The 19,298-nt window shown below is 42.9% G+C and overlaps 1 protein-coding gene across 6 annotated transcripts in view; it reads right to left on the bottom strand.

Annotated features, from left to right (window-relative positions):
- ADGRG2 (adhesion G protein-coupled receptor G2) overlaps nucleotides 1–18,952 on the bottom strand; it is a 107,348-nt gene extending 88,396 nt beyond the window's left edge. For 5 of the 6 annotated variants that reach the window (XM_060291918.1, XM_060291923.1, XM_060291920.1 and 2 more), the window contains exon 1: nucleotides 18,858–18,952. The gene's annotated coding sequence lies outside the window, so the exon portion shown is untranslated. Of the gene's footprint in view, nucleotides 1–18,215; nucleotides 18,336–18,857 lie in introns of those variants that run through there. The other variant, XM_060291919.1, reaches the window with a different exon arrangement.
- Nucleotides 18,953–19,298: the final 346 nt, after the last annotated feature.

The following is a 19,298-nucleotide window of genomic DNA, read 5'->3' as shown; positions in this document are numbered from 1 at the left end:
GACTGAAGGAGAGGATGTCCTGTTAAAGCTTGCCTAGAGTAGGACTCCTCTCCTACCCTCAAAGTTCTTAATTTCTGATTAATAACCAAAAGATCACCTCTCAAGGCTTGTTTTTTTTGTAAGGCATTGCAACCCATTAAAGATGCAAATTTCAATGACTGTGGTCATTAACAGACGAGTGTGGCTCCATTGATCAGATCAGCTTTGCTGGTGAGTAGGGATCCCACAGGCAGGGATGACTGGGGAGAGCCCATTGAGGTCAGGCACAGACAACACAGGGGCACTGAGCTGGGAACCTGCTGTTAGCTCAGTGAGGGCAAAGGGAGAGGGATGGGGAAGAGACCCCCAAGGAGGCTTTGCCTACATTATAGGTTTAGGTTTGCTGGGCTGGTCCTTAGAAACCAGAAGTCAGTGCCATTCCAAGCAGCTCTCCTACATCCAGGAAAACCTCCCACTTGCTAGCTGGTCTTCTCATTTTTTTCCCTCCCTCATCAGGATGTTCTCTTAAAGCATCAACACTACCTGTTCCTTTTGTTTACATTGCCTTCAAGTGACTCTACTTGGCTCCACCAGAAGTGGAATTATTTTTTCAGACTGTAAAAACTAATGGTGTAAAGTAGGGTGGGGAAAGCCTCCGATGGTGGAAACTCCTCTCTCACCGGGGAATTTTGCTATGACACCGAGCCCTGGCCTCAAACCAGAGCAGGGCCATGCTCTTTCTTCTTCTCTTTTTAGTGTTCCCCTCTTTGACCTGCCCAGGGCTGCAATTTGTCAGGGTGTTTTTCCAGGTGACCTGGCTAACAACAATGTGACAGATTCAATGGTTTTCATTCACAGCCCCAGTGGAGTCCTCCTCCAAAAACTGCAAAACTGGACACACGAACAGCCTATAAAAAAATCCTACCTCCCACAAGTGTCTGGACACTGCCTCTTCCCTAATGACCCTCCAGCAATCATGCAGCCTCGGGGGCTTTGCCGTATTTTTTTTTTAATGATTTTTCCAAAACCAAGGTGTTCCAAGTGGTGAGAGAGTATTATTTTTTTCCCTTGCAGCAAGAGTCTAACTCCCCGGATATTTTCTGAAAACTGGAGCAGACCACATGAGTGGTCCCAAAGCTACTCACTTGCCACCAGACCTCAAAGTCTCTTTGAACCATGAGGCACACTGGGCCTGCCTGTTATAAGGTCTGTAACTCTCTAATACACTGCAAGGAAAGCCATGTGATATCATGTGTGGGCCAGTTGGTTTGACCTTGAACTCTATGAGGGGTCAGCAAACTTGATAGTAGAAAGGCCACTCTGCAGAAGCAGCTCCTGTAAGTCCTTCTGCCACCCAGACCTCAAGCAACAGTTGGGGGGGGGGAGGGCGGGGACAGCAAGACATTTTTACTGAGTCCTGATGAGAATGAATATGAAATTTTAGCCTACCACAAGCTGCAGGATGAAGTCATCTCAGATATTTAATGCCTCACCACCTCAGATTCCTTATCCATAAAATGGGAATAATCATCATATTTGTGTCCTAAAATTCTTGCAAAGGAGTAGTAAGTACAGGAAGAGTGCTCAGCATAGAGTATGGCTCACAGTACATGCTCAAAAAATGTAGCTATTGCCTTATTGCCATCATCCACTGCTCAGGTGTGTCAGGCACTCGGTTGATTGCTTCATCGGCCTGGGCGGCACGTGAAACTGAACGAGCTTCTCTAGCAGAGACTAGAGAAGCCTGGGCGGCGGGCACGCTGCCCTTCCTGCGCTCTTTCCTCCCTGGCCATCCCACCTTGCAGGCCCTCTTCCCCCTCCCTGCCCTGTGCTCTTCTCCTCATCCCCACCCTATCACCACTACCCCCTACCCCCAAGACCGCAGCTAACATCCCTCTTGATCTCCGAGTGTGAAGATCTTAATGAGCTTCCTGTCTCAAAAGGCACTGGTACTTGAAACCAACTCAGATGGTTGAATTGATGACTCTGCCATTTGTTAAAGGAATTGGCGGCCTGAGGGAGAAAGTGAGGATGATATTTGTGGGGCCAAGGCCATCTTTTAGGGCTTCATTCTCTCACAGCTGAGAACCCGGCACACGGGTCGTCCCCATCCTGGACCCCTGCGCGGTGGGCGAGTGTGTGCCGCCAGGCTCAGTGGACTCCCCATTCAACAAATGTATAGTGAGTAAATACCATGTGCAAGGCACTACGTGAGGCACTAGGAACACAGTGGTGAGCAAGACAGATACAACTGTGCCCTTCTGGTACTTACATGCTGGTGGGGCACTCAAATAAAAATGTAAACGAACAAATATATGAAACAATTACACGTTTTAAAGAGGGCTGTGGAGCAAACACGGAGTTGATTTATATGCTTGGAGGAGAGAGTGACACACAAAGAATGTGCAACTTGCTCTATATTATAAAGGAAGTCAGCAAATAAAAAGTATGCCACCACATGACCCTTTCTATTAAGGCGTTTACATTGGCAAGAGTCGGACTAACACACTGCCAACATGCCAGGAAACCTTAATTCCAAGTGGGGAAACTTGCCGTCTCACTCAGCTGCTCTGCCATGTTTTTTTCTTTACTTCTGGGGCTGAGACCAGGCTGGACCAGTATTGCTTTGATATTTTCTCTCAGACCAGTTTCAGATGAAAATATGAAGAAAAGTTTATCTTAAAGGAATCAAAATTATAATACTTACAGAACATAGGAAATCTTCATTTGCTTATAAGTTGTTTAGCTAAAGTTCTATGATTAGACTAGAAAATGCATTCCCTCTAGAGCTGGTGTAAAATTGCTTTCTTCTTAATACACCCCAAAATGACAACCCTGGGGGAGGGGTGGGGCTATGGGTGGATTATATTTGTTTCACTGTGGTTTTCTGTAATTTCTCAAATTTTAACAATAAAGCTACACTATTTTTAAAAACAGAAAAATAAATCTCACAGGCATAGTGTATTTGTTTTTTTTTTTCTTTCTATCCAACAGCAAAACAAAACTACACTAAAAATATTATTAGCCGCTCAATAAAATCTACATGTTATCAGTAGTAAGTATTAGGTAGAAAACTAGGTAGGTAGAAGCAGGGAAGTAGACACGAAGTGTATGGGAGGGCATGGCAAATTAGAGAAGTGGCCTGTGAAAGCATCATGAGAAGATGACATCTGAGCAAAGACCCGCCAAAGGAGACCAGGGAGTGAGCCAGGAGGCTCGCGGGGGGATGAACACTGCAGATGGAGGGCTCTGTGCCCTAGAAGGAGGATCCTCCATCACCTGTTAACCCAGACAGACAAAGTCGCTTCAGACAGCAACCAGTCTGGACTTAATGGAATCAAAAAATGAGTCAGAAGAAAACTAAGTGATGAGTAGGCACAACACTGAGATAAGAAACCACTGCCACAGACTATGGTCAGGCAGGATTCTAAGTCCTTTATTTGTACTAACTCAATCCCAGTGACAACCCTGGCTAGGGTACGTATATAATTTAATGTCCAGACTGGAGCACCTGAGAGTAAAATGAGACACTATTAATAAACGCAGAGAAAATAGGCATAAACCAGGGTTGCCTCAGGCAAACTGGGATGTATCACCCCCGTACCCAGAGGCATATTATTATAACTGCTTTATAGAAAAGGAAACTGTCACAAGGCACAGAGGTCACAGAGGTAAGTGGCAGAGTGAGGATTTGAACTTGGGCAGCCAAGCTTTACAGCCCACACTCTTGATGCCTACGTAGTATTGCCTTTCTGTGTTGTGTACGCTAGGAAGCTCCCGGTGCTAAAAAGCTGGGTTTTATTTATCATCAGGAGCAGGTGATTAGGCTGGAAAAAGCACCAGCTTTTAGAATTAAACATCACCACTTTACAAGCGCAGCAGCCCTGGACAACCTCAGTAACCTCTCCAGTCCAGTCACCTATAAAACAAAGCTACTTAGACCTCTCCCAACACCTCTACCACACTCCAATGAGGCAGCGTTTGTAAAGATGATTTGGAAGCTGAAAAGTGTGACATGCATATTAATTCTAAAAAGTTATCATATATAAAAATCTGCACTTTCTCTGCAAAGGGCCAAATAGTAAATATTTGCAGCCCATATGGTCTCTGTTCCAACTAATGAACTCCACAGACAACATCTAAATGTATGGGTGTGGCTGTGTGCCAATAAAACTTTATTCACAGGAAAAGGTGGAAGGTTACAGGCCAAAGTTAGCCAACTCCTGACCTAGAGAAATGCTATTTAAAACTGAAGCCCCTCAATGCTCCCTGTGCCTCTTTTCTGATTCATTTTCCTCTATAGATAGCACTAATCACCATCTAACATAATGTGTATTTTATTTACTTATTATCTGCTTTGCCCACTAGAAAATAAGCTTTGTTGAAGGCTGAGGTTTTGTCCTTTGGGTTCACTGTTGAGTCCCCAGTGACTAGAAGGTTGCCTGGCACATAGTAGGAACTTTAGAAATACTTGTTGAAAGAGTACATGGATGAATGAATGGAGAGATTTTGAAGGAGTTGGACATACTATTGGGGAAGAAGGGAAAATCCATGGCAAGTTAAAAAAGGAAACAGAGAAAAAGGATGATATCTGGAAACCTACGGAAAGAAAAACTACTGCAAATGAACTCAAACTCAACTTTGCAGTTCCTTGTAGGCAAAGGGAAAAAGGATTATTTCCAAAACCAATTTTGTGGGTTGTGAACATTTGGAAGAACTAAAGCCTTATAAAACAATTTTCAAAAGAGCTGGTTAAAATCTAAATGAATTATTGGCTTGATTTAAGTTTAGTTAAGAGAATAGCTTGAGGTTTGCTGCAGATCAACTAATTATGAGTGTGTGTGAGTGTGTGTGTGCATGTGTGTGCATGTTTAATCTCTCCTCTTCCACTACCCTGCCAAATGTGGGTTCAGTTTGTTCACTGGGAGTGGTCTGGGGAGTGGTAAGGAATTAATTCAGCAGACTTGGCAGGGAAACATACATATTTGTCCCTAGTTTAGTTCAGGGCTTGGCAAATTGTAGTGTCATTCTTTCTGATTTTTCTTCATAGTTCAACTCAAGCTCAAGGTTAACGTCAAAATATTGATTAACTGAATAAGTACATTTTTAAAGAGAGAAGGGTTCTTTATATACAGTGCTTTATGCTGTCTTTCAAATCAAGATCTATGTAACACAATCAACTGAACAACCTGATGTTTGCTAGAAGAAAATACGACTTCTCTTCTACAAAAGCAAGTTTGCATATCTAATGCACAGCTCACAACCTAAACAATATTCCACTTCCCAGGCACAGTGCTTAGCGAAAGTTTGGCTTAGCATAAACAACACTGGCAAGACTCTTCTAAAGAACTCTGATGCTGAACCCTCTATTCCGGTGCAGTCAGCTCAATGTTTGAGTGCCTAACGCATGCCAGCAAGGAGTGAGGCTGAAGAACTTCGTTGTTAGGCTCACGCGTAATCATTTCATTTCATCCTTAACTTCTTAAAGAAATGAATTTCCACTTACTGATTGATTTAACATGGTAACTGTAAAAAGAGCACTGGATTTGGAGTCAAAAGACTTGGCTAAAGGACTGAAGAAATGAAGGAAAAGGAATAGAATGAAAAAAGAAAGAACATGAAAATGAAGAAAGGAAATGAACCCAAGAAAAAATGAAGAAGGGGAAGAAAAAGGTATGAAGTTCTGATTCATGACATGGAAGACTCTTGAAAACATGAGGCTAAGTGAAAGAAGCCAGACACAGAAGGCCAAATACTGCACGATTCCATTTACATGAAATCTCCACAACAGGCAAATCCACAGAGACAGAAAGTAGATGGGTGGCTGCCAGCGTCTGTGGGGAGGAGGGGAAAACGGGCAGTGACCGCTAATGAGTGCAGGGCTTCTCTTTCAGGTGATGAAAATGTTCTGGAATTAGATGGTGGTGATGGCTATACAACTTTGTGAATATACTAAAAACCACTGAATTGTACACTTTAAAAGGGTGAATTTTATGGTATGTGAATTATTTCTTAACAAAAAAAAGAAGAGAGGGATATTAAAAACAAAAAATGACCAGGCTCTGCAATCGACTAGCTTTGTGAGCTGTGGACAAGGCATTTAATTTCTTTAATATGTTTCCTCATCTGAGAAATGGGGGTAATATTAACCTACCTCTCAAGTTGTTGCAAGACACAAATGAGATCATCTATATCAAAGTAATTTGGAAAAAAATATATAATGCTACAAATTCAAGGTAATTTCACTCAAAATCTTTTTGTCTGTTGTTTTTGGTTTTTTTTTTTTGCCGTACGCGGGCCTCTCACTGCTGTGGCCTCTCCCATTGCAGAGCACAGGCTCCGACGCGCAGGCTCAGTGGCCATGGCTCACGGGCCCAGCCGCTCCGCGGCATGTGGGCTCTTCCCGGACCGGGGCACGAACCCATGTCCCCTGCATCGGCAGGCAGACTCTCACCCACTGCGCCACCAGGGAAGCCCTCACTCAAAATCTTAATGAGGTTCTTTATGGAACTTGATGGTAACTCTAAGGTGTATAGTCGTCCCTTGGCACCCATGGGGGATTGGTTCCAGGAACCCCCACAGGTTCCAAAATCCAAGGATGCTCAACTCCCTTATATAAAGTGGCATAGTATTTGCCTATAACCTACAAAGGATGTATACTTCAAATCATCTTTAGATTACATATACTACCTAATACAATGTAAATGCTATGTAAATAGTTGCCGACTTGCAGAAAATTCAAGTTTTGGTTTTGGGAACATTTTGGAATTTCTCTTTCCAAATATTTTCAATCTGTAGTTGGTTGAATCCTCGGATATGGAACCAATGGATATGGAGGGCAAGATGTGTATGTAAAACAAAGTGGCCAAGACAATTTGACAAAGAATAACAAAGGAGGGCTTGACTTACCAGATACCAAGACTCTTGAGAAAGTTACAGCAATCAAGGCTGTGTAGTATTCACTCAGGGTTTGAAAAATATACCAGGAAACCAAATTTGAGAGAGCCTGGAAGCAGATTCACACATATATGGGCACTTGATACAGCAAAGGAGGTGCCAGGGTAGATGCAGCTCAGGGAGGGCAATGATCAACTCTTCAATAAATGATCCTGGGACAACTGGTTTTCCACATGGACAAACAATCCACACACAGATTTCCTCCCTCAATTCCAATTAGACTAAAATTATTTCAAAAGCCAACATTTAAAACTTTCAGGAGACAATAGAGAAGAATATCTTTATGTCTTTGGGATAGGAACACAAAGAGTGCAAACCATAGGGCTTCCCTGGTGGTGCAGTGGTTGAGAGTCCGCCTGCCGATGCAGGGTACACGGGTTCGTGACCCGGTCCAGGAAGACCCCACATGCCGCGGAGCGGCTGGGCCAGTGAGCCGTGGCCGCTGAGCCTGAGTGTCCGGAGCCTGTGCTCCGCAATGGGAGAGGCCACAACGGTGAGAGGCCCACGTACCGCAAAAAAAAAAAAAAAAAAGTGCAAACCATAAAAGAAAAAAAGAAGAAATTTGACTACATTGAAAGACCTTTATCAGAAAACACCATAAAAAGTGAAAAATAAGCCACAGACTGGGAGACATTATCTATAACATATATCACTAAAAATCAGTATCCAGAACATATAAAGAACATCTACAAATCAATTTTTAAAAATACAGATAAACTGATAGAGAAAAATAGGTAAGAAACTTGAACTAGAATTTCACGAAGATGAAACTTAGTCAGTGAACACTAGTACTGAGAGAAATGCAAATCACAACAAAAAGAGATAAATATCATACCTATCATCTTAGCGATATTCAAAAGTCTGACTATGCTAAGTGTTGGCAAGGATGCTGAGCAACAGGAAGTCTCTTACATGGTTGCTTAGGAAAGTAATCTGGCAACAACCAGTACAGTTGAAGAGGCACATACCCTACCACCCAGTACTCCCATTCCTGAATATAATCCCTACAGAAATATTTATATATTAGCACAAGGAAACATGTTCAAGGCTGTTCATAGCAGCTTCATGTTTAACAACAAAATCTGAAGCAATTTAAATGATCATCAATAGAAGAATGTACAAATAGATTATATATTTACACAACGGACTACTACAGAGCAAAGAAAAAGAAATGAGCTAGAGCTACATGTAGCAACGAGGACACATCTCACAAAAAAAAGACACTGAAAATTAAAGTTGCAGAATAATATGAGGGTAAAAAAGATACCAATCATATAAAGTTCAAAAGCATGCAAGTAGCATTTTCTCTTGCTTAGGGACATATTCATATATAAGTATAAAGAAATATATGAGAAAATGAACACCAGTTTCAGGACAGTGCTTACCTCTGTGCACTTTTTTAAAGCTAATGTACGGCCAGGGTTAAAGACTTCTAGATGACACCATTGATGGAGCAGGTCCAAAGGAGATGGAATTCCATGCACTTTCCTTAGCAGAACTGAAACAGCACTGACCCACCCTCTATGGGTCCCCCTAGGAGCAAAGGCCACATGGGGTCAAAACCATATGCCCGACTCATACACAATGTTCTGATTAGCTGAGCTAATTATCCACAAGCAGCCAATCCCAGCAATAAGAAGCCACGAAAAGGGCTCACTTTACCTCAGGTACCATTTTGATGTTAGCGTGGGAGAAGGATGAAGTACTAAAATGGAAATATCCTGGTTGGTAAAGGATTACCATTCAGTAACAAGCAGTAACCAAGACTTTATCAATATCGGGGCTTCCCTGGTGGTGCAGTGGTTAAGAATCCACCTGCCAATGCAGGGGACACGGGTTCGAGCCCTGGTCCCGGAAGATCCCACATGCCGCGGAGCAACTAAGTCCATGCACCACAACTACTGAGCCTGTGCTCTAGAGCCCGCAAGCCACAACTAGAGAAAGCCCGCACGCAGCGACAAAGACCCAACACAGCCAAAACTAAATTAAATAAATTTATAAGAAAAAAGTTCACAATGAATAAAAATTTTTAAAAATTTTAATATATATGTAATTAGAGCTACTAGAAATAATAAGGGAAATTTTTCAGTATGCAAGGAAAGTAGGATGTGTGTTTTCAGTAAAAGAAGGTATGAGGAATAGAAATACATTTTGCTAAGGGAAAAAAGTGGTAATTTTGTCCTAGAGCTAATTGTTTCTGGATGGGAAAGAAAATAAGGGACAAATTAATACGGATACAAAAAGTTGTGGAAGGTTTGTAAAAAAGGAACCCTGAGAAAAGTGTTTTGTGCATGGTCAGGGTTGGCTAAGATTAGATTGAATTTAATTAAGTAAATTGATTTTGTTATTAAAAGTAAGCTGGTACAAGACTGGAATTTGGTTTTCCCTCTGTTAAGAAAACAAAGTTTTTTGGACTATTGAGCTGCTTTTGATATCAGATTGTAAATTTTCTTTACCTTTTAAGTAATTTGTTGTTACATTCTGTATTTGCTTTTGAAATCTTTTATTGTCACTTTGGTTAAGTGAACAAGTATTGTTTCCCAGTGACCTATGTGTTTGACCAAGTGTTTTGAAACTTTTCGATATTTTTGACAAACTTCCCAAAGATCAAATTCTAATTAAAGTCCGTTGACCTCTAGCTAACTTTGAGTTTTCCAAAGAGCCCCTAAGGCATATCAAAGAGAAATATTAAACTAATTAGGCTTGCTTGGTATGTTAAATTACATAGGAAGCATTGTCAAATGAGGGATAAACCTTAAGTTATATTGTATGGGTAAATGTTATTAATATAGATATACTAGAAATTATATGGAATTCTTAAAATTTGAATACATCCTAGTAAAATGGTATCAGTCGTAATTCTAGTTATCATCTTAAAATGTTGTATGTCACAGCAGTAATCAAGTTTCTTTGTCAATGGCATTGTAATCATGTGTTTAACCATGCCTTTTTAAGTTTTTTTTGTCATTCATAGACAGTTATTGTTTTACTCTGATCCTTTTGCAAAAATGTTTCATCTTCAAGATTCATAGAAAGGACTTTTTGGCAAGTACAGGTTTCTAATAACTTTCAGACCATACTGCTGAACAAGGTAAGAAATTTAAAGAATCCTAACAGAAAACCTGATGGCTTCCCAAACTGTTAACAAAAAGGATTCGTTACATTGGACTGAGTGAACTGGTGAATATGATTATAATTTGCATGGTTTTTGTCTGAAATATTACTGGCTTTTAATCTGTGTTTTCCAGATATAAGGAAACCTTTCCCCTCAGGGTAATTATGGCATACAGCAACTTGGTAAATTATACCTTTGTAAGTGGAATCGAAACATTTATATTTTCTCTCTACCAAATCCCTCCAGAAATTGGAAACTCTTAGGTTCCCAGATGCCTTATCAGGTGAATACGGAAGGTCACCTCCTGACATGTACAAGAATCTCAAGATGTTTGGTGGACCTCAAGAAGAGAGGAATTCACCCAAATCTATACATATCACAGGCGGAATCTGACTAGCCCTTGCCATGGATTTCCCAGCCTGGAGAGGCCTTTTAAAAGTTCGACCCGAGATTCCTTAGGAAAAGTTCCAGCACAGCCAATTTAAAAGAGCCTATTTGGTCAATTAGCCAGACTTATTCTGCAAACAAATCAGTCTTAATTTGGCTATATTTGGTAGAAATGAGGGTAATTTTAGAGAGAAAAAGATTGTTTCAGTGAGTATTAAATTCTAGGTTTGTTAATTGAGGTCTGTATTTACTGCTTAAGACTCACTTCCCAGATAGCTCCTTATTAAGTTATATTATTGGAAAGTTTAATTGAATTATTAAAAGAACACTCAAAGTTTGTTTCTGAAGCTTATCACAGCAATCTATCTTTGGATGAAGATCAGATGCCCCGTGACCTGCAACCAGGAGATTATGCATACTGGAAAAGGCATCATTTAAAGGACTGTCTCCAACCTAGATAAAAGGACCCTTATCAGGTGCTATTAACTAGCTCATACGCAGAGAAACTGAAGGGAATTGACTCTTGAATTCATATTTCCCACTTAAGAAGGGCCTTTGCATTGGACTGATATATAGAAAGGTCTGCTGACCCCCAAATGATACCCATATCAGGACAAGAAGAAGACAACAGCAGTGATAGGCAGATGACCCAAGAATCTGGATCAGGCTTGTAAGATCCATCCTACTAATTCAACTGAACTGTTTACCAAATGTTGGTCTCCTTATCAACATTGAAAGTTATTGTTTTACTTCTAACCATAACATTACATGTTTATGAAGATCAGGAATTGTGTATGCTCCTTGTTCCTATGAGCACTGTGGTTGAGAACACAGGCTCTAGGTCCATCCACGTTGCTGCAAATGGCAGAGTTTTATTCTTTTTCATGGCTGAGTAATATTCCTGTGTGTGTGTGTGTGTGTGTGTGTGTGTGTGTGTGTACACACACACCACTTCTTTATCTATTCATCTGTTGATGGACAGTGAAATAAGTCAGACAGAGAAAGACAAATACGGTATGATATCACTTATATGTGGAATCTAAAAAATAATACAAATGAATGTATATGGCAAAACAGAAAAGACTCACAGATATAGAAAACAAACTAGTGGTTACAACTGGGGAGAGGGAAGAGGGAGGGGCAAGTTAGGGGTATGGGATTAAAAGATACAAGCTACTACGTATAAAATAGATAAGCAACAAGGATGTAGTGTATAGCACAGGGAATTATAGCCATTACCTTGTAATAACTTTTAATGGAGCATAATCTATAAAAATACTGAATCGCTATGTTATATACCTGAAACTGATACTGTAAATCAGCTATACTTCAATAAAAAAACAAAAACAAAACACAGGCTCTGAAATCAGATGGTCTGTCTTCAAACCCTGGATCTACTGCTTACCATTTGTATGACCTTGGACAAAGTATTTAACCTCTCTGTGCTTCAGTTTCCTCCTCTGTAAAATGATAATAATAGTACCTGCCCCAAGAGGATGGGAGGGTTAAATGAGTTAATATACGTAAATTGAGCACTGCCTGCCCAATAAATATTAGCTGTTAGTTATCATTATTATTATCAGAGTCAGAAATGTAGTTGATACCAGATGTCTGTTGATTAATGACTTACATTAAAATATATTCTAAAAATAAGTTAATTAAAAATACAAATAAAATATACTCTATGCTTAACCTAAAGAAATTTCCACACCAAAACTGAATTTGAATTTCTCTTAGGATTAGTGTCTGATTTCTTCTAGATTCTAGGTGCACTCATTCATCCATTCAACAAATATTTATTGAGCACCTACTATGTCCCACTGTTCTAGGTCCTGAAAATACAACGGTGAGCAAGATACACAAAGTCCCTGCCCTCCTATATTCTAGCAGGGAAAAAAAGGACACGGAATCAGTGAACGAATAACTAAATAATATAATTGCAGATAACAGTGTTACAAGAAAACAAAAGTGGAATGAGGGGTGGACATTTGTAGTGGTAGGTGAGGAATGCTGATTTAGAATGAGGGTTAGAGAAGACCCAAATGAAACAGAGGGACAAGTTATGTGATTATCTGGTGAAATGGTGCTCCAGGCAGGTAGCACCACAAATACTAAAGCTGGGAAGCAGGAAAATGCTTGGCTTGGGTGATGAATAGCAAGAAGGCTGGTATATCTGGAGAAGTGTGGGAAGAATGAGATAAAAGTCATATAGGGCCTCAGAGGCTACAGGGAGCAGCTGGGGGTTTAGCGTAAATGTGGTAGAGGCTGTTAGAGGTTTTGAGCAGTGGATTTACAAGACTGCCTTTACTGGCAATTCTCTGGGGTCAAGACTGGGTGCTGGGAGACTGGGTTAGAGGCTATATCCTAATTCAAGAGAAAAATCTGGGTAGCTACCACTATCTCAGGGTATTAAGAATGAACTCACTTTGTATCATAACAGGATCTGATATAAAATGAATCTGTCCTGGACACAGTTCAGCAGTTTGGGGGCTTAGAACCTAAATGAACAGTTTTATAAAACAGGGTTATATGAAAGAGTGTCAGATCAATGCAGAGGGTCATGATCATCATTCTTAAATGAAGTAGAACAGATGGAAGAGAACTGAAATTTTCAGAATACACTGCACAGAGGAAAAATGCATAATACTTCATGAGATTCTGTTTCAATTATATACAGGTATGTTCATACTGGGTTGAGATCTATACTTTTCACTGTGAATGGTGGGCAGGAAAGTTTGAAAAACACTACAAAAAGCTATCTTATCTTATTTATACTTAAGATATTTATTTATATATAAACTGTTCCTTTATTCTCTCCCTTCCTCGCTGTACCTGGCATCCCCCGCAAATGAGAACATTATAAAAAAAAGCTCCAAAGGTAGTTTCTTCCTAGTCTAAATAAAATGAATTGACTTCTGCTACACTATCTTCTTCTCCAGGGAAGAAGGTCAAAATATGACCTCCCAAAGCTGGGAAGACTGACTCACCTCTAAACTGTTAGGCTTTCAATGAAAAAACAAAAAACCAAGCAGAACAAGAAATTTTAAAATTAAATTTTAGAACATTTCAAAGCTGAAAATGGAAAGAAAACCCCCTGAAGGTACTAATAAGGGTAACTGTCAGAACGCCACAGCAAGAAGAATACCTAGTGGTAAGCTATGAGAAGCGTTCCCACCTGAGTCAGATACTACTCCTCAACACTGCTCTAACAGGGCAGCCTAGCCACTAAGGAGACCAGACAAACTGAGGAAAAACTATTGGGGGCGGGAAGGGACCCCTATACCATTGCCATTTGCAGCCCGTTTGATTGTCGACCTTGAAAATTCAAGAAAACTGACTGAAAAACTATGAGAACTAATGAAAGTTCAGTAACATGGCTTGAATATGCTAGACCTACAAAAAAATTAAAAAGCCTGTCTATACAATAGTATAGTCACAACAAAATAAAATGGGGGGGCGCTTCCCTGATGGCGCAGTGGTTAAGAATCCGCCTGCCAATGCAGGGGACACGGATTCGAGTCCTGGGCCGGGAAGATTCCACATGCCACAGAGCCACTCAGCCCGTGCACCGCAACTACTGAGCCTGCGCTCTAGAGCCCACGAGACCCAACTACTGAGCCCACATGCCACAACTACTGAAGCCTGTGCACCTGGAGCCTGTGCTCCACAAGAGAGGCCACCGCAATGAAGAGTAGCCCCCGCTCACCACAACTAGAGAAAGCCCGCGTGCAGCAATGAAGACCCAATGCAGCCAAAAATAAATAAATTAATTAATTTTAGAAAATGAAGTCATAAACCTACATACAAAAGATAAAACTATAAAATGTCTAGATGGTGGCACAAGAGAAAATCTTGGTAAATGTGAGGTAGACACAGATTTATCAGACAGGTTACCAAAAGTGCTATTCATAGAAGAAAAAGAACCTGATAAATTAGACCTTCTCAAAATTTAAAACTTGTGCTCTTCAAAAAAAAAATCATTAATTCCACTTATATGAGGTATGAGTCAACTAAAAGAGTCAAACTCACAGAAACAGAGAGTAGAATGGTGGTTGCCAGGGGCTGGAGGGAGGGGGAAATGGGGAATTGCTGTTCAAAGGGTACAAAGTTTCAGTCATGCAAAATGAAAAAGTTCTAGCTATCTGCTGTTCTACACCATGCCTATAGTTCACAATACTGTATTGGACACTTCAAAATTCGTTAAGAGGGTAAACCTCATGTTAGGTATTCCTACCACAATTTTTTTAAAAAATAAAGAAAATGAAAAGGCAAGCCACAGACTAAAAGCAAATGTTTGCAATACATATATCTGACAGAGGACTTGTGTGCAGATGTATGCAGAACTTTTACGATTCAATAATGACACACAATACAATAAAAAAAAAAACCCAGACATTTCATAGAAGATATACAAATGACCAAAAAGCATACAAAAAGATGCTCAACATCATTAGTTATCAGGGAAGCACAAACTAAAACGACAGAGATGCCACCACAAATCTACTGGAATGGCTGGAATAAAATAAGCTGACAATACCAAGGGCTGGCAAGGATGCCAAGCAACAGGACCTCTCATACATCACTGGTGGGAGTGCACGCTGGTGGAGCCACTTCGGAGAAGTTCAGCAGTTTCTTATCGAGTTAAATTTACCACACAATACAGCAATCCTCCTTCTAGGTATTTACTGGAGTGAAATGAAAACTTATGTTCACACAGAAAGCTGTTTGTGAACGTTTACACTGGCCCTATTCATAATCACCAAAAGTTGGTAAATGGACAAACTGTGGAATATTACTCAGCAATAAAAAGGAACAAATTACTGATTCACACAACACGGGTGAATCTCAAGTGCATTATGCCAGGTGAAAGAAGCCAGACTCAGAAGGCTACATCGTGTATGAATCCATTCACAGGACATTCTGGAAAAGACAAATTTATAGGGACAGAAAACAAATCAGTGGTTGCCAGGGGCTGAGAGTGGTGGGAGGGGTTGACTACAAAGCGTCAACAAGGAACTTTTTGGAGTGATGGACTTCTTCTATATCTTGACCATGGGGGTGGTTACATGATTACATGTATTTGTCAAAGCTTACAGAACTGTACACTAAAAAAGGTGAATGTTATTGTAAATAAACTGTAGTTCATTTTTTTTTAACATCTTTAATGGAGTATAATTGCTTTACAATTGTACTTCAATTTTTAAAACATGGAATCGGCTCAAGAGTTAAGCAGATTTATAAAATTAAACACAGGGGCTTCCCTGGTGGCGCGGTGGTTGAGAGTCCGCCTGCCGATGCAGGGGACACGGGTTCGTGACCCGATCCGGGAGGATCCCACAGGCCGCGGAGCGGCTGGGCCCATGAGCCATGGCCACTGAGCCTGCGCGGCTGGACCCTGTGCTCCGCAACGGGAGAGGCCACAACAGTGAGAGGCCCGCGTACCGCAAAAGAAAAAAATAAATAAAATAAATAAATAAAATGGAACACAGTGTTCACAGACTTTGATTGAGGGGATTTATTTTATGACAATTTTTCCCAAATGTTTACCCCATTTCTTAACGTCCAACATCTCCCACCTCACACCACAACCCCCAGATAATTTCCATGTGGATTAAAGACCCATGTATTTTTAACACCATGAACATTTTAGCAGAAAAATTGTTCTCCTCTATCTTGAGGTAGCGAAGGCCTTTCTCAGTGAGGCATAAAAGGCAGCTCCCAGGTTTTTACTAAAGGCAGAATCTCTCCTTTCTATCTTCAGAATTATTACCACCACAGAAATGCATTCTTCCCCTCCCCCCGACCCCCAGCTCTTTCTTTTCAATGTAATGGTGCTCTTGCCAGTTTGTACTGTGTATTTGAACTATCTTGGCACTCTCAGGCAACAAAATGGAAAAATATGTTTGTTTCATGTACGCTGTGAAAGCACTAGGAACCTCACGGTGATGTCCCCCTCGCTGAGTCCCCAACCAGCCCCAGGCACACCACAGCCACACTGGAGCACCCAGAATGACCACATTAGCCGTGGAAGTGCAGCTTCCTTACTGGCTCTCCCTAACACCTGAGCAAACTCACTTTGCCATTTCTGGAAGGCTGTTCATGGTACCAGAAACACAGCAGCTCTCCTTTGCCTGCCAAACCCGCCAATGAAATGCCATTTCCCAGGCTTTTTCCTCCCTCTGCTGAACAAAATCATACCCATAATTAAAGTTCCATTTTTTTTCTTTTCTCTGTCTCCAACATTTTTTTTTTTTTCTAGAAAAGTACACACACCTGCAGTCTGTGGGTTTGGGGCAAGAATTATTCACAGAAAACACTAATGCTGGCCCTGCATTTCTTCAGTGTTTTTCAATAGCAAAGTCTGCTCTATCCCCCTTTTAATGAAAGTCACCTTGCAGGGATGTGGGAATGATAAAAGCAGAGGGAATCCGATAGGGGCTGGCGTCGCACTGAGGCCCTGTAAAGCAATACCCCTGAACAGCTTCAAAATTTGGCCACTTTTTATTTTCCAGCTTTGCATTTGAGCTGAAAAAAGCAGCCAATTTAGCAATGTCCAGCTCATTTTAGATCTTAAGTAAGCAAAACTTTGGGACACTAAATAAAAACTCTCCAAATCCTTTGAAAATAGCACACGCCTTTGTCACTCAATTCACAAACTATTACAACATCGAACTTAATTGTATTAATAATTAAGCTCTTAATAGGTTATTAATATTATTTTTAAAATAAATATTGTCATACCATGTAGAACTGAAATTATACTCATAGGCTTATCTCTTAAAATAACTGAAAAGAAGTTGAGAAAGATGGAAGGAACTGTAACATCTAGCTTGTCTTTGCTTAATGAACCTTCACTCTCCATCACCCACCAGCTCTGAACACGGATCAAAGAAATGGGTCCTTGGGCTTCCCTGGTAGCGCAGTGGTTAAGAATCTGCCTACCAATGCAGGGGACACGGGTTTGAGCCCTGGTCCGGGAAGATCCCACATGCCGCGGGGCAACTGGGCCCGTGAGCCACAACTACTGAGCCTGTGCGTCTGGAGCCTGTGCTCCGCAACAAGAGAGGCTGCGACAATGAGAGGCCGGCGCACCGCGATGAAGAGTGGCCCCCGCTCTCCACAACTAGAGAAAGCCCTTGCACAGAAACGAAGACCCAACACAGCCAAAAAAAAAAGAAAGAAAGAAAGAAATGGGTCCTTTTTCTGCCTACGGATCAGCTACATAATTTGTGGGGCTTAGTGCAAAATAAAAATGCGAAGTCCCTTGTTCAAAAATTATTCAGAATTTCGACAGCAACAGCAGAACATTAAACCAAATACAGGTTGCATGCCCATGAAGCCAGCTCTACTATCAGATAATGTAGTTGGCTGGTAACCCAGTAAGAAGAGTAAAGCATTTTGCTACTAAATGAGTAGCAATCGTTTAAATGTGTGTATTTGGGGTGGAGGTGGGATTGTAAAGTCTTAGGACCTCCTCTCCCAATGTCCCAGTTTTCCTAAGGTTTTCAGCCTGTTGGACAAAAAGTACTTCTGCAGGGCCTGCGGTGTAAAGTGTGATCCATGGAGCAGCAGCATCTGAGAGCCTGTCAGAAATGCAGACTGTCGGGCCCCACCCCAGCCGGACCTACTGAATCAGAATCTGTACTTTTACAAGATCCCCAGGGAATTCGTGTGGACGGTACATACAAATAAGTGTCACTGTCGAAGCAGCCACGGAAAACCTCTGCTGCCTGCCTCATCTGGCTCTCAGGAGACCGTCAGCGCTCCCTCTCCTCACCTGAAACGTATCTAGCTCCGGAGCCTCGAAATGGCAAGTCCCTGTCGAAAAGCGCTCACCCGAGACCTCCATTCTCCTGTCCCCAGCCTCAGGCTCCTGGCTGCCGCTCCATCCCGCCGCGCCCTTAGCCACCTGCTCTGCGTCCAGCCAGACGCTGCCGCGCCAAGTCGTCTGGGGCCCGGGTCGCGTCCGCGCTCCGCAGGCTCCGCCGCACCCACCGCGCGGCGCGGCAAACTGAGTCCCCACCAGTCGGGTCTCGAAGACCGCCCGCGCGAACAAAGCTCGTGGCTCTTTTTCGCGGAGGGTTGGGGAGAGCTGGAGCCCGTTTTAAGCTTTTGGATACACACGCCCCTCTCCCTCGGAGAACGCGTCGCCAGAGCCCCCTTTCCCACGGCGCGCCCTCTCCCACTGTCGGGGTGCCAGCTCCCGGAGCTCGGCCCTCAGCCTCCGCCTTTTAGGGCGGCCCAGGGCCCCGGCTCAGAGCCGCAGTCGGGCGGAGGGAGCGTTCGCCCCGCCGTCCCGTCGCACTCCAGGTCCAGGCGCTGCGCCCGAGCCGCCCACGCTGGTCGCCAGCTCCGCGGCTCCCCGGCCGGGTCTCAGGAACCCGAGAAAGACAGACCCATCCCGGCGCCGCGCGCTTACCTGCCGGTCCCCGCCGACGGGCTGGCTGTTGGCGCCCTCCAGCCCTTCTTTTTCCCTTTCGCTCGGGCCGCGGCCCTCCTCCTCCCGCCCGCGGGCTGGGCACCGCCCCCGCCGCTCCCGGACGGTTTGCCGGCCTGCTCTTCAGCGGCCCAGCGCGGCATGGCGCGTCCGGCGCGTCCGTCGCTCGGCAGCTGCGAGGCTGGACGCGGAGGTGGGGAGCTAGCGGGGAGCGGGCGGGGCGCGGAGGGGGGAGGGTGTGAGCGAGTAGCTCGGCCGCCCGAAGCCGGGGGGAGTTCCAGGCTGCGGGGCGGGGAGAGAAGTAGGGGCCGCGGGCCGAGCGGCCCACACCACCCAGCAGAGGCCCGCGTGGCGCTTCTGGACTCCCTGGACCGCGAGCACCTCCGCTGCCCCGCGTCCGGTTCGGCGTGCTCCTAGGAGCCT

This window comes from Globicephala melas, chromosome X (genome assembly GCF_963455315.2).
Source record: "Globicephala melas chromosome X, mGloMel1.2, whole genome shotgun sequence".
In the NCBI taxonomy this organism is placed as follows: domain Eukaryota; kingdom Metazoa; phylum Chordata; class Mammalia; order Artiodactyla; family Delphinidae; genus Globicephala; species Globicephala melas.
The sequence above is the reverse complement of the archived record's forward strand: the minus strand, read 5'-3'. Positions and strand labels throughout refer to the sequence as shown.